The sequence below is a fragment of the Periplaneta americana genome, chromosome 9 (assembly GCF_040183065.1).
Source record: "Periplaneta americana isolate PAMFEO1 chromosome 9, P.americana_PAMFEO1_priV1, whole genome shotgun sequence".
Taxonomy (NCBI): Eukaryota; Metazoa; Arthropoda; class Insecta; order Blattodea; family Blattidae; genus Periplaneta; species Periplaneta americana.
The window spans coordinates 174,897,404-174,909,671 of NC_091125.1; the positions used below are offsets into that span (position 1 = coordinate 174,897,404).

Sequence of the window (12,268 nt, forward strand, 5' to 3'; positions counted from 1 at the left end):
TTAATCAAGTGGGGTTGGGTCTTTTTCATATATTTAATGGCGGTGTGGTGTAGATATTTATATGCGTGGTTCTCTTCAGTACTGGCTCGAGAGAGAGTATCTTTCATTATTATGGAAGCAAATAACTTTCAGAATGTCTGGTATTCTTCATTGAAAATAAATCTGAAAAATGTTTATTTTAACGTCTAATGAACTTAGTTTGCAGCATTTGCTGCACAAGCCACTAGTATGCTTTAAACCTTAAAAAAAATTAACTAATTAAATTGCACCTAAAAATGCTACCTAATAAACAAAAAGAACTACTTCAAATAAGAAACTGTTGGCTATAGTTTCATTTTGGAAGAGGGAAAAGAAAAATTAATAAAAACATATTGAACCTCGACAGCGAGCTATGTTAGCTTAGATTATATTTAGTACTTCTAGGAGTCTCCGAAGCTTACACCTGCAGTAAACTCTCGATTAATAATTGGGATATTTAATATCCAGGACGATTCATAGTTGAAATCCATTTCGTGAATAATCTTTTTAATGTGCTGTAGACTAATTGTTTTTACTTCAAATTTTCAAAATCATCCTACATAATGTTCAAAACTCCATGTCCTTAACCTACAAAACGCAGGAATAACCGTGCGATTATATATCATCTTATCAAACATTGCATTAAAGAAACACATTGGTGGCTGCATATCCTGTTTTTAGCGTACGATACAATAATAATTATCACCTTCGACAAAATTCCTATTTTATTTATTTATTTTATTCGTGCACCTCGTTCTCAAAGTTCTCGTTTAGCTTCATGAATATTCAATTCACTCGTATCTATATTCTGCATACTGCAGATTTCCCCATCCATCTCTTAAGGGGAATCGTTCAGTATTATACAAGCTTACGCTGTTATTTACTGTAAATTAAATTAAATTAAATTATGAGGTAAGAAAATACTGAATTATATTAAATTATACCAGGTTATACAAAATAATTATAAATATAATTTTGACACGCACAGAAAACGAACAAGCGGGAGAACGTAATCAACTGTAGCATGACATAATACAGCCCAACAACACGTTATGCCGCATGGAACGCTCCTGCCATCTAAAGGTAAAGCTTCGCATAAGATATCCCTATTCCTTCCCTGCTTGATGAACCTGAAGAAGGACAAGTCGTCATGCCGTTCTAGCATTTGTATCGAGCCAAGTCGAGAAGGTTCAGCCCTCCTATCAACCGAAGTGGCTGTGATAAACTATTCAGAAATGTCATTCCGTCGCTTCACATTAGAAATTAGAACTCGAATCTAAAGTTTAAATATTAGAGAAGTCACTTTCCACGCCTGTGACTCGAGATCAAACCGTCACGAACATTTTTTTCCCCTTTATCGGTTTAACCTCTTCGTTTCTGGGGATCTCACAGGATACAGGGACACTGGAGGAACCCCTCTGGTGAAGGATCAGGACCATGTCCTAAGGACAACGTACAGAACGTTCGGGGTAGATGGAAAGTAAATTCCAATCCGGCATTCGTACTTGCGAGTGGGGAAAGCGTGAAAAAAAACTCCATACTCATATTGACCGGCCTCGGGATTTGAACCCGGGCATCCCGAATGGGAGACAGAGACGATACTGCCTCGACCAGCCCGCTCGGTGCGACCAGACATGCTGTCTCGAATTTCTTCGCCTTCCCTTGCAGTAATACAAAAATCTTGGTTAAAACCTCGGCACAGAAAGTCCTCGATGACAAAGTTACAAGCCAACATTTCCTTCGCAAGGAAAGGGCGTCGCCACGGCAACAGACAGAGGATACTGTTTTGGAACCAGACATCAGTTTAGTTGAGCACTTTTGCCATGTTATGGTACGTTTAAAATAAGAGAGGAAGAAGGTTCTATGCTGATAACTGGTTTCATTACGCCCACATTTGGTACCTTCCTCTGCTATCAATTACGTCTCATATTCAGTTGTGCGAAATGATAACAGCATGCAGGGGGTCTGCGTCAGCTATTGCGCAGCTTCTAGCAGTCTGCTAAAGCCTCGTTCACACTTTTCAAGTAACTTGAATTCAAGTCACTTGAAAAGACGAACTTGAAAAGTGCGAACTATGTTTCAAATTGACTTGAAATCAATTAACGGCTTGAATTCAAGTTTCAAGTGAAGTTGGATCCCTTTCTACTTTTTACTTGACTTGAAAGGACACTTGAAAAGTGTGAACGTCACTTGATAACTTGAATTCAAGGAGAAAAGAGCGGGAATTTAAATTAACAGCTGTTTTAAGAGCGTTAAATTAACAGCTGATTGTTTTTCAGTTCTACTGGGAACGTAAAAATAATAGCAAACAGCAGTAAGTGAAATAATGACCAAATATTTGAGTTTCTGAAGTTGTATAAAATTCACGAAGGCCTGCGGATTATAGAAACTGCAAAGTTTCGTAATAGAAATGCAAAGGAAGCTCCAAAGAAAGGAAGAGTTAATTGAAGAATTGAACAGCAGAGATTTTAACGTGGACACAGATGAGACAGCCTATGAAAAATAATAAAAAACCATTAAACTGTAGATAGAAAAGAAGTGAGGAAGATAAGAGGGATTAAGAAGAGAAGAGCGTTGCTTGAAGGGATGATATTTATCGCCGAAACTGGCATGGTTCAATATGGTTGATAGATTTTTGTGGGGGAACTGTAACAGCTTCAAGATAATCATTTTCAATTATAGTAAATCAGACTCGCTTGTATTTTATTACATTTGCTTGAAGATTTCACTTATTCTATTTGTAACAGTCAGTGGTCGTGTATTTCTCTTACTAATCTAATTCCTAACCAGTAGCGGCTGGTGGTCAAAATAATGAGTGTGCTACAATCTTCATATCGGCCTACTGTATACACTTATATGCATTTATCTTAATTTGAGTCTCGCCTAGTGACGAAATATGGAGTTCCTTCCTACTGCAGAACTTGTCAATTACCCTGGTGTTAAACGTTAAATCCCTCCATCCTGGACATTATACTCTTTTCTATTGACAGTATTGCAAGAGCAGTAAGGCGATCCTGGGACATAGTGTTCCTTAAAAACGTTTTTATGCGTTTCAAGCAAGAAAAACATCTTTCTGGCTCAGCAGTGGTCATTGGTGTTGTAACCAAAATATTTAACAAATTCGTTACTTCACAGAATGGATCCCGTGAATTGTTGGAGACTGTTTTGTAACAATTGAACAGCCATCTATATTTCGGAAGTCGGATCTTCCGTATAGAACTCCAAGTTGTGTCTTTAACATTCTTTTGTTCAGTACAGTATAGCTGTTGACAGCAACTTCAAGTTCGCGTTCAGGAAAATTATGCAAAAAATTCACTGTTTAGCAATTTTGTTGCGTCTAGGTAGCTTAAAGATTGGAAACGATGAGTAGTTTCCTGAATTATACGGTTACATACCTCCTTGGCATCTATTTTCTGGGATTCAATTTTCCGTCGCTTGCCGATTGATTCAGGAGGAACCTCAAAAAACTGGTAGATGGCAGCAGCAGTCGAACATTTGAATTACCAAATACATTGTACATAATTCCGAGTTCCTCCACAAACAAGCATTCTTTCCTTACGCTTTACTTTTGCAATCTCCAAGCTGTGTTGTGCTGAAGCTGACTACAGCACTTCCCCGCGTAAAAATAGCCAATCAGAGCAGTTATTTCAGCTTCGCACATGCGCATTAACTGTCTACATTCTCATGTAAGTTTTGAGTAGCACAACGAACCCCCTGAGGCACCAAAGAGCGAAGACTAAACACTCTATAACGCGTCATGAACATAACAACGGGAAATTGTCAAATGGCAGATCAAATACTATGGTATTGCAAACACTTTATTTGAGCAAAAATTATCATTGTGCTGTAGCACATAAGGACGGGCCGCCCCTGTTCCTAACCCATACTGAACAACGCGTTTTCCATTTCTTCAATATATTTATCACTTGCTACTACAGAAATTCCTAATTGCACAACATCCATGGACTCCATTTTATCCTACTTGAAAACAAAATAACTTGAATATGTCTGAACGGCGACTTGAATTCAGGTACTTGAAATCACGTGACTTGAATTCAAGTTACTTGAAAAATGTGAACGAGGCTTAAAGCGCGCAGACAATCTGTACAACTGGTCTGCAAGGTTCGTTTTGCCTTTACATTCCGACTTCAACCAAGCTTTCGCACAATCTTGAATCAAGTACATAAATTTGTTTACAAGCTGAATCTTGTCTTGCGCTATTAACAACAGAAAGAAATCAAAACAGACAAGATGGACTAAAGACTAGCTTCTAAAACAAAGCCCTCTCGCGTTAAACTTTAAGAGAGTTCAAATTTGAAAATGATGACTGGTTTAACTATCTAAAAATGGATAAAGAGGCATTCCTAGAAGTCTTGCAATATTTCCAATCGTTTATAAGAATACAGGATGCTATAATGAGGAAATCGATAAATGCTTATGAAAGACTACAATGTCACGATCCTCATTAGTTTCAACTTCCTTCAGTTTGGAGAATAATTCTCTGGTGGGTGGGCAAAAGAACTTAAGTCACTACGCAAAATTTACAGGTGGAATTTTCAAAGATCTCTTTTAGGAAACGGGTTTAATAAAGGAAATCTTACATTACAAAAATAATGACTTGTAGCCCTTTTGCCCGCCCACAGAAGAATTAGTCGTACGCCGCGTTTTTCTTATTCCGGTCACCATACTCTTTACAGCTAGCAATATTGTAGCCTATACAATTCTATGACTTCACTCATGAATTCACGGGTATAAATTCCTGAATCCAGAGCAGAATCATCCATTGTCTTATTTGGAATATGCAACACATCGTCAGGGTACAAGGCTGAAAAGGCGATATAACGTTTGCAAGGTAACCCATTCCGACACCCTAAGTTCTTGATTAGTAATACGAAATGCTGTCTCTATCGATCGGGTATTACTACGATGTGAGCATGACGTAAAGTTGGCGCTGCGCATGTGCGATGCATGGGTGGGGGCCCGTGGCGACTGGCAGCCATTTTGGGCGTCGACGAAAATTTCTGGGCATCATATCTCGCGACTCCGATGTGCTAGCGCCCTGATTTTGGTGCCAAGCGAAAGATCTCGTCTAGATCTGCCGATTTAAGCCGGCAGTATTCACGGAACACCCACGGCCGTGTTCCTGACATCCACACCCTATTGCTTCATTATTGCTGACTGTCCGCATCTCAGCGAGTTTCAAAGTAACTTACCGCCTTTCCACATCGGGACCACGCGAGTGGTAAGCTCGTAACACCCGTCGACTTCGAGGTTGGTAGACTATCGAATTGGCTACTTCAAATTTGCAAACGATCTGGTGACACCGCGAGGGGTGCCTGACGGACACTTGACCAATCGATCCTTCTCCGTCGAGCGGGATTGCATCAGTGAGCGCTGTGGCTCACTGGATTGCATACGGGTGCGGCTGCTTGCGAAATGCGCGGCCGAAATTGCAAACGAACTTTTACGAGTATTAAAATGTGTCTCACCATTATCATTATATTACTGATGTTCAGGAGAATGTATACTATTGCAAAGAGTGAGAAAACCTAGTGAAGTGTTTTGGCCATCATTTTTTTTGCCTTCTTTGGTAAAAAAGCATTTCATATTATGCAAATCAAGATTTCAGGTATAACTCCCTGTAAAGTTGATTTGAATAATTTCGATAATATACCTGAAATCTTGATTTGCATAATACACGTCACTGTTCGTTAACAGAAAACCACAATTTAAGTCACACGGAGTTAGTGTGCACTCGAAGTTGGTTGCTTGACGGTTGTCAGCCCACTTTGAGGTCTGTGGATATAGAGGGAAAAATTGGATCGGTGTCGGTTAGAGTTCCAGGGTAGCTCAGTGGTAGAGCGTTGGTACGTTAAACCAAAGGTCCCGGGTTCGACACCCGGCTCCGGAACAATTTTTCCCTCGAAATTATTCAAATCAACTTTACAGGGAGTTATACCTGAAATCTTGATTTGCATAATATACGTCACTGTTCGTTAACAGAAAACCACAATTTAAGTCACAAGGAGTTAGTGTGCACTCGAAGTTGGTTGCTTGACGGTTGTCAGCCCACTTTGAGGTCTGTGGATATAGAGGGAAAAATTGGATCGGTGTCGGTTAGAGTTCCAGGGTAGCTCAGTGGTAGAGCGTTGGTAAGTTAAACCAAATGTCCCGGGTTCGATACCCGGCTCCGGAACAATTTTTCCCTCGAAATTATTCAAATCAACTTTACAGGGAGTTATACCTGAAATCTTGATTTGCATAATACACGTCACTGTTCGTTAACAGAAAACCACAATTTAAGTCACACGGAGTTAGTGTGCACTCGAAGTTGGTTGCTTGACGGTTGTCAGCCCACTTTGAGGTCTGTGGATATAGAGGGAAAAATTGGATCGGTGTCGGTTAGAGTTCCCGGGTAGCTCAGTGGTAGAGCGTTGGTACGTTAAACCAAAGGTCCCGGGTTCGACACCCGGCTCCGGAACAATTTTTCCCTCGAAATTATGCATTTCATATTGTTATTTCTATTTAAAATGAATGTTTAAATTATCAGTATAAGAAAGTTATTCTCCTTCCTCCAAACCCAGAATGTGAGACCACTCAAAAATGACTCAGCACGTACTTTTAGACATGACAACGATATAGGGTCAACCGTATGATTGTTTAAACACTTTCGGATAGTGTTCCCAAATTTCGCATACTACGTAATCTTATAACAGAGCTTGCTATTTAGTAGTAATGTAAAAAAAAATGGGTGTTATTATTCGGTTGAGAAGCTCTTATCATCCAGTTTTGCTGTCCAAAAATCTGAAAGTTAGGATTTATAAAACAGTTATATTACCGGTTGTTCTGTATGGTTGTGAAACTTGGACTCTACTTTGAGAGAGGAACATAGGTTAAGGGTGTTTGAGAATAAGGTTCTTAGGAAAATATTTGGGGCTAAGCGGGATGAAGTTACAGGAGAATTGAGAAAGTTACACAACACAGAACTGCACGCATTGTATTCTTCACCTGACATAATTAGGAACATTAAATCCAGACGTTTGAGATGGGCAGGGCATGTAGCACGTATGGGCGAATCCAGAAATGCATATAGAGTGTTAGCTGGGAGAACGGAGGGAAAAAGACCTTTGGGGAGGCCGTGACGTAGATGGGAGGATAATATTAAAATGGATTTGAGAGAGGTGGGGAGTGATGACAGAGACTGGATTAATCTTGCTCAGGATAGGGACCGATGGCGGGCTTATATGAGGGCGGCAATGAACCTTCGGGTTCCTTAAAAGCCATTTGTAAGTAAGTAAAAAATTCACTATTTTATTTCATCAGTCATTAAAATATTATTATGGTTACAGGTGGGTCTCACGAGCCAATATCACAATTTAGTGATTGTACTATAATATATTCTCGAGAGTACAGTAACTTACACCCTCCCTAGATGCCGAATTTTGTTAGTATCCACATTGCAGGATGAAACTGCTTCAAAATGAATTCCGTAAAAGTAACTACGGGGTGAAAAGACAGTCATGGGTGTAACGGGTCTGTTAAGTTCCATGTAATTTATTTGTATTTTATTGGGTTATTTTACGACGCTGTATCAACATCTAGGTTATTTAGCGTCTGAATGAAATGAAGGTGATAATGCCGGTGAAATGAGTCGAGGTCCAGCACCGAAAGTTACCCACCATTTGCTCGTTCCATGCAATTTATATAGTCATTAAAATGTTTTCAAAGACATTATGATTACATTCAGGTTATTTATAAATTCGCTTGAAAATCATGTGATAATTTCATCCTCGGTTAGTGTAATCTGCACATGACCTGCTTTTAATCCCAACACCCACACTTTTCCAAATTTCTTAAGGTAACTTAGTTACAATAAGTGCACATCAATATCTTCTGTGGAAGAGATAGTGGGAAGCAAGGCAGTTCATGCAAGCGGGCAGATGAAATCTAAAATGCAATTAACACTGGTATTAAACTACCTCCTGAATATCTCAATTGACGGGTTTTTTTTTTTTTTTTTTTTTGTTTAAATTAAACTTAATTGTAAGAGGCCTAAATAAGAGCCCTGTATAGCCTACAACTACAGCCTTAAACCAGTTTGCCGTGTACAAATCATAATACCTTTGTGAAGTGTTAGCTATTTGTTCCTTCTGAACAAATGCTACCTTTCCAGTAGTAATAATGCATGTGAACAAATACTAACAATTAATATTTTAGGAGAAAAATTCGCTCCGGCGCCGGGGATCGAACCCGGGTCCTTGGTTCTACGTACCAAGCGCTCTGAGTGTCAATATTACAGATAAATTCTGTAGGACAAATTAATAACATCTATAATATTCTCTCAGTTAGCAGTGCATAATAACTGCGGAATCCCGGCCAACAAGTCACTCAGCTGAGTGCGCTCCTAGTATAATGGCAGTTGACATTGGATACACGTCAACATATATGCCTAACTTGGAGTCAGGCCACAAAGGGAAACATTCAAGGAGGAAGGTTCGGTCCGGTGCTGTGGATTGAATTCGGCGTAGCTCAGTGGTCAGAGCGCTTGGTACGTAGAACCAAGGACCCGGGTTCGATCCCCGGCGCCGGAGCGAATTTTTCTCCTAAAATATTAAGTGTCAATATTACAGATAAATTCTGTAGGGCAAATTAATAATATGTATAATAAATACTAACAAGCAAGTGAGAAGAATGTAAAAAAAAAATAAATAAATAATTACACAGAAAGTTTATAATACCAAAGGGAGGCGCGATAAACAAAATGTTAGGAAACAACATGAATTCTATGCCTTACAACCTGAAAGTTCCCAATGAATCGATGCAACAGCCACAAATTGAGAATTCAGTACAGTTACAACACTTAAAATGTAGGCGTTGTGAATTTGAAAAGCTTGCCTTTTAATTCATGCAGTCTTCATCCCTGCGGACATCTGCACTCACATGGACGGACGTTTTAAACCAGATATGGGCATCGTGCCTCACTGACCTTCACAGAGCTTATCGCTCTGAGTGACATCATCTTCACAGTCCCCGTTCCTCCCTCACGCAGCTCCTAGGCGTGGGCAGGTTCTATATCAGTTTCATAAGCAATATCAGTGGTGGCATAATGGCATTATCAACGCAGTGTGTACGCGTTAGAAAACGATTATTTCGTGAGAAATGGGAGGAAGAGTTTTTTTGCTGTTTTGAAGGGGAGAACATACGAAGTATGTTATGCTCGAAAATACTATTAGGCATTAATAAATTTAATATACAACGACATTACTCCTTATGTCATAAAGAACATGCTGAATTAGAAGGTAAGACAAATTAAATGTTATTTTTCGTACTATTCCGAAGAAAATTTATGACCTTAACATTTGCATACCGGTAGTATACTAAATACGACATTATACCTTAAACACGCTGCATTAAAAGGTATGAGGAATTAAATGTTGTTTATAGGTATTATTTCCAAAAGAAATTTATTTAAAAAAAATATACATCAAATGTGCGTAGAAAACGAAATATGATTTTCTGAAATTATTTTAGGTCGAGAACGTGCAAATCTATTAAGTAATCTTGAGAAACGCCAGAATATTCAAGAAAATAAACGTAGACAACGTGATGGAATATTATTGGCTAGTTACACAATTTCTCGCCTGTGATTTAAATCAATTCAATGATGGAGAAATAGTAAAGCGGTTTATGATTAAAGCTGCCGAATTAATTTGCCAAATTGAATAACAGTTTTCGAGTCTCTCACGTTAACCAAGAGTTTTCCTAATAATTCGCCACTGACCGACTTAGCGATTACGATAAGGTGACGCAGGTCACAGCAGCTTATATTTCCCATCCCACTCTGCAGTCTCTTCTCCTAGTAAACAAACTATTTCAAATCGAGTGCCTCACGTAACCGAAAATTGTGCCCATGTATGTTTTAAACAGTACACGATACATTAATGTTACAAGCGACTCTCTTACCAGTGAACGCTCCACTCTTTTTCCCGGGATTGCAAGCACAATGGATCGTAGGGACTCGCAGTACCACGTAGGCGGCGGCTGCTGTACCTCTCAGAGATATCAACAAGTCGCAAGAGCACCACGCTTGGCTTGCGTAGGGGCGCCCAAAACATTCCACCCGGAAGGACCGTCTCAGTCGGCATTTTATACAGGGCATTTTATACAGAGTGTTTCAGAATCAAGCGCAGAATTTTTTTGGGATGATAGGCTGGGTCTAGGCGATTACTTTAAGGGCTTTCATACAGTAGCGGTTTGCATTTTCTACAAAACATTACACAACTTGACTACCACTTTTAAGTATTTTCTTCAAATTTTGCACACTTATTCTACAGGTTTTCAGCTTAAATTTGATATACCTGTAATACATCTAGTAATCATGAATATTGTTCAAAGTTTGAATTTTTCAGAAAAAAAATTGTCTTACGAAAAACATGATTTAACCTAAACTGAGAAAATAATAACCACTTACTACACTCAGGGACAAAAAAAACCGGACACTTTAATATTTGCTGGTATTTTGCAAAACATTATCTTGTCATACAATATTATGGTAGCCATCTGTTGTTATGGAGACGTATATACATTGTTGATTGTTTTTTGTTTTATAAACAAGCCATTACAAACAAATATTCCAATTTTGCTTTCGGAGTCTCAGCTATAACAATTTTGTCTCAACCATTTTGTGCTTCATTATCGTTATCTTCGTTATTTCTTTATTTTTACATTTTCTGAGTTTAAGTGGGGTTGTAACATTTGTCTTAAAACAAGATGCGACCTGAAGATGTGGCTCGAGCTGTAGCCCTTTACGATGATGGACGCAGTGTACGTTACATTGCAAATGTTATGAATATGGCTAGAAGCACAACCCATGATGCCATAAAACGGTATAGAGAGACCCTAGAATATACCAGAAGACCAGGTTCGGATCGTCCAAGAGCTACAAATCCAAATGAAGACAGGTATATGGTGTTGAGAGTTCTTAGGGAGCGCAACCTGCCAGCTACTAGTGTAGCCCAGCAATTTGTTAACATGCATGGACGCCCAATTTCGGCCAAAACAGTTAGAAGGAGGTTGAAAGCAAGTGGACTGATATCAAGTAGACCTGCAACTGGTCCCAGACTTCTCAGGATGCATCGAGTTGAACGACTGCGTTTTGCAAATGATCACAGGGATTGGAGAAATGGACAGTGGAGCTGTGTTCTGTTCACCGATGAGTCCCGTTTCAATCTGTGCTCACCTGATGGACGTGAAAGAGTTTGGAGAAGGAGGGGAGAACGATTTTCACAGTGTTGCATTTCCGAAAATGTGCCGTATGGAGGTGGTGGAGTGATGGTTTGGGCAGGAGTGTGTACGGATGCTCGTACAGAGTTGGTTGTTGTTGAAAATGGAAGACTAACAGCTGATAGGTATATAAATGAATGTTTGGCTGATCATGTTGTGCCATTTGGCCAATTTGTAGGCGATAATTTTGTTTTAATGCATGATAATGCACGGCCGCATATTGCCCATGTGGTCGGAGATTATCTCCAAGAAGTGGGAACCCATGTTCTTCCATGGCCAGCAAGGAGTCCAGACATGAACCCAATTGAACACGTGTGGGACATGCTGGGACGGTGTGTTGAGAATAGACGACCGAGACCAGAATCGTTACAAGAGTTGAGGCGAGCACTTGGCGAAGAATGGGAACTTATTCCTCAAGAAGACATTGCTAACCAAATTGAGAGCATGCCAAGACGTATGGATGCAGTTATTCAAGCCAGAGGGGGTAATACCCGTTACTAAAAAGAGTTTTTAATGTTTAAGGCACCATAAAATGAAAAAACAGACCAAACGATGCCATAGTTATATGCCCTTTGTAATTTTTTTGTAAATTTTCTCATCAGAGATTTTTTTTTCAAATGTTGTCGTATAAGGTGCTAAATGAAACATTATTTTGTTTAAATGGGTTTTGTTTCATTTTGAAATAATTGGCAACAAAATACAAGCAAATATAGAAATGTCCGGTTTTTTTGTCCCTGAGTGTATTTCTTTCCTTAAACCTGAGATAATAATCTAAAGATTGGTCTTCAATGAGTATCACAGCTGACTTCATACTAAATTTATAGATTTTAACATTTTAATTTAAAAAAATTTATTTCTTTTTTAAATGTATTTTTACTAGTAAATTGTTCATTTTTTCATTAAAATTTAACCATTGTGGTCCAATCTCTAGAGATTATTACAAAGGACAAATGTACAACATTTGAAA

The 12,268-nt window shown here is 39.0% G+C and overlaps 1 protein-coding gene and 1 non-coding gene across 7 annotated transcripts in view; one reads left to right on the forward strand and one right to left on the reverse strand.

Annotated features, from left to right (window-relative positions):
- scrib (scribble planar cell polarity protein) overlaps window positions 1-12,268 on the reverse strand; it is a 308,579-nt gene that overhangs the window by 271,280 nt on the left and 25,031 nt on the right. The gene's annotated exons all lie outside the window — the stretch shown is intronic.
- TRNAN-GUU (transfer RNA asparagine (anticodon GUU)) lies at window positions 5,858-5,929 on the forward strand. Its single transcript has one exon. It is a non-coding gene; the product is annotated as a tRNA-Asn (tRNA).